The sequence below is a fragment of the Hyla sarda genome, chromosome 5, assembly GCF_029499605.1.
Source record: "Hyla sarda isolate aHylSar1 chromosome 5, aHylSar1.hap1, whole genome shotgun sequence".
Taxonomy (NCBI): domain Eukaryota; kingdom Metazoa; phylum Chordata; class Amphibia; order Anura; family Hylidae; genus Hyla; species Hyla sarda.
This window is the reverse complement of record NC_079193.1, coordinates 224,624,782-224,628,766: the sequence shown is the minus strand read 5'-3', so window position 1 is coordinate 224,628,766 and position 3,985 is coordinate 224,624,782. Positions and strand designations below refer to the sequence as shown.

Below are 3,985 nucleotides of genomic sequence, written 5' to 3'. Positions count from 1 at the left end.
CTGCGCCGTTGGATGATTGGGTGCATACTGTTGTCTCTTGCACATGGCTTCACCGATGGTTTGCTGGCAGAATGACTGACTCGAAGTAGGAGGAGCAGGAGCAATTGGAGTGACATAAGATGGGTATGACAGACAGCTCCCTACGCCTGAGGTGTTGGGGCCTTGGCTGGCTGAAACAGAGAGTGGCAGGCCACTGGGTGATGCAGCAGACTGGACCATCGCATGGGAGCCACGGTTCTCCCAGGCCGCTTTATGGTGACTCTGCATATGTTGACACAGGGCCGTGGTGCCAACATTGGGACCCTGGCCACGCTTCACTTCTACCGACACATTTTGCATGTGGCCAGGTTAACATCCTCCAGATGCTTGATAAAACTGCCATACCGCCGAGTAGCTGATTTCCCCCCCAACAGTCTGCACTGATTGACTGCTAATGCAGCCAACTCCTGGAACCCCTGTTCCACTACCTCCCGGGAAGGTAGGCTGCCACGAAGCAGGTGGATGTACGTATGTGGTATGCACTTATGAGGGGAGGACAATGCGCTCTGGTACGCTTAAAACAGTATTTGTCTACAACACCAACAGGTGTGTACTTTTGGCTGGCCTTTCACAGTAACCAGGCCCTTAAGACTTTAACAGGAACAAAATGGTACACCACTTAGATGTACGTATATGGTATGCACTTATTAGGGGAGGACAATACGATCCACTACCCTTAAAACAGTGTTTGACTACAACACCAGCCCGTGTGTACTTTTTGCTTGCCTTTCACAGTAACTAGGCCCTTAGGACTATAACAGGAACAAAATGGTACACCACATAGATGTACGTACGTGGTATGCACTTATGAGGGGAGGAAAATACGCTCCACTACGCTTAAAACATAATTTTTCTAGAACAGCTGCAGGTGTGTACTTTTGCGTGGCCTATCACAGTAACTAAGCCCTTAAGACTTTAACAGGAATAAAATCATACATCACCTATGTACACACAGTTAACACTTAATAGAGGACAATACGCTCCGCCACGCAACCTGTATTAGGCACTAATAGCACGTGATTATTGCTTTTAGTGCTCTGCTCACCCTAACTGTCTGGTTACTATTAGCTTTTCAGTTGTTTTACACACTAGTGCTGCAGCACACAGTCGCTGTGTAGTACACGCAAAAATGCACTCTCTCTCAATGGCTGGCATTTATCATTGTAGGTGTAAGTGAAGCATTTTTCTACACCTTTATTTTGTGTCCCGGCAATGTGTAGGAGCACCAAATTTATTAAATGGTCACAGAACTTTTGATAAATTTTGTGCAGGTCACATTTTCTGAAATTTCTCTCTTCACATGCACCAAAAAGCTATGCTAAGTCTGTGCTGGTGTAGTTTTAGAGACTTTTCAGTGGCTTTGCAACTTTTTTGCGCCTTTTCACAAAAAGGCGCAGTTGATAAAACCCTTCTATATCATGTGTATTGCCAAAATCAGTGGATTGCAACTCAAAATCAGCAAAAATGTGTAAACCAAAAGGCACAAAAAAAGCACAAATAAATTATGCTTGCATCTTTTTTGCGCCTTTTCTATACACAAAAAACTGTCTAAAGACAATGATAAATGTCGGCCAATCTCCCTTTCCTATCAGTGCTTCTAGGCTGTATTTGGGCTTGAGGTGAATTGCTGCTGTAAAAATGCTTTTCTGTGCAACACACACTGCTGTCTGTCCCTCGCTCTCTCTCTTCAGTAAAACGCTCAAGTGACTGGCCACAAAATGGCTGCCGATTATATAGGTCTGTGACATCACAGGGGTGGCTGGCTACTGATAGGCTGCATGCTGCATGTGATTCAGGGTCATCCCCCCTTCACATCCCCGCCTTCACAGAGCTCCTTGCCCCATGTCCTGACATGTGGAGTCGCCATCTTAGATGCGATCTAATTGCAGCGATATTCGGATTCGTTGTGAAGCAAATTTTTCCTGAAATTCGTAATGAATTTGGATTCGTCAGATTCAATTCGCTCATCCCTAGCTTTAAGGTTTGGTTTTCTAAGTAGAGGCTTGTTTTTGGCCAGTCTGCCATAAAGCCCAGATTGTGGAGCAATACCCAGATTGTAAACCTTCTATAAATGTCTACCATCTGCACACAGGATCTTTGGAGTGCAGCCAGAATGACCATTAGGTTTTTGGTCACCTCTCTTGTCAAGGCCCTTCTCCCCTCATTACTTAGTTTGGTGGGGCAGCCAGCTCTAGGAAGTGTTCTGTTTTTTCCAAACTTCTTCTATTTAAGAATTATAGGGGCCACTGTGCTCTTGGGAACTTTCAGTGCAGCATAAAGATTTTTGTACCCATCTTCTGCACCTCCACACAATCTGAGCTCTGTGAGCACTACAGGCAGTTCTTAACCACTCATGGCCGGGTTTTGCTCTGCTTTGCATTGTTAGCAGTGAGACCTTATATAGACAGGGCTGTGCCTTTCCAAATCCTGTCCAATCAACTAAATTTACCACAGATGACTCCAGTCATGTTATAGAAACATCTCAAAGATGATAAGAGAAACGGAAGGGCCCAAGGCTTAAAGGAGTACTCTGGTCGAAAACATATTTTTTTTAATTAACTGGTTCTAGAAATGTAAATTTTATTCTATTAAAAAATCGTAATCCTTCCATTACTTATCAGCTGCTGTATGCTCCAGAGGAAGTTGAATAGTTATTTTCTGTCTGACCACAGTGCACAGTCTGTCTGACCACAGAGTAGAAGCAAATCCCATAGCAAACCTACCCTGCTCTGGACAGTTCCTGACACAAATAGAGGTGTCAGCAGAGAGCATTGTGGTAGGACAGAAAATAATTATACAATTTCCTACGGAGCATACAGCAGCTGATAAGTACTGGAAGAATGAAGATTTTTTTAATAGAAGTAATTTACAAATCTGTTTAACTTTCTGGCACCAGTTGATTTGAAAAAAAAAAATCATAAATTCCACCAGAGTGTCCCTTTAATTTAAAATGGCATAGCAAACGGCCGCTTCTCAGGCTTTTGGCTAAGATCAAGTGTAGTATCTGTTCTTACCAGTTTCATGCCGGTGCCTGAATGATGCCGGTTTTGGGCTGATGGGGATGGGTGCTGCATGAAGGGGGCCGGGGTTTCGGGGCTGGTTCTGAGGAATCAGCTCGACGGCTGCTCTGATGTGACCTGTTTCCTCCGGGTTTCGCCATGAGGTGCTGAAACTCACTGGGTGTTATAACTCACTGAGTGAAAGCACTGCACCATTACTCTTCACCTTTGGCACTCACCCTTGGTATACCGGCCTTTTGGCTAGGATCTGGGACATTTTTATAGATCCGGCTGGATGACCGGGCAGTATATCTGCACTTATCCACTTATTTATTTTTTGTGTTTTGTCACTGTGCCCCTTTTACATGTTGTTTTGTACACAGGATTGGCAGGATGAGGTAGCCCTTCTGGGTGTCCCTCCTGGCAGTCTAGGGGAGGTGTGTGTGGCCATTAGGTTCCTCACCTCCCTGCAACCCCTGGGCATCTTGGCTTAGGTCAAGATGCCATCAGTATACGGCTCCTCGGCTGATACCTTGGTTAAAGCCTAGGTTGAACCAGGTGCATTTTCAGCCCCTTAGTAGCTTAGTAGCATAAGGTCACAGTATAACAAAATATTACAAAAGTGAAACGGTCTGAAAACTGAATTCATTGCATGCCTGGGATGGAAGCTAGCAGAATAATTGGTGGCAGGCATTAGACATCCCATTTGTTGTGTACACCTATGCAATTATTTTTATTGCTTCAATGCATCTAAATCCTCTATTGTTTCTCTATATCTTCAATGTGAACCCATATGTCTTTGTGATTACAGACCTATGTAGTCTCATTCTGTTCCTTACTTCTTGCTACCCTACCAATGTATGTCACTAATTATTAGAAGACAGGTAGTAGAGAGTATGACAAAGGGTTTGTAGTCTGTTACCATGGAAATATTATTTTTAAATATT

General features: G+C 44.0%; 1 pseudogene; it reads left to right on the top strand.

The window, feature by feature from the left end:
- Positions 1 to 3,004: 3,004 nt before the first annotated feature.
- LOC130274723 (U2 spliceosomal RNA) lies at positions 3,005 to 3,113 on the top strand (annotated as a pseudogene).
- The last annotated feature ends 872 nt before the right edge of the window (positions 3,114 to 3,985 follow it).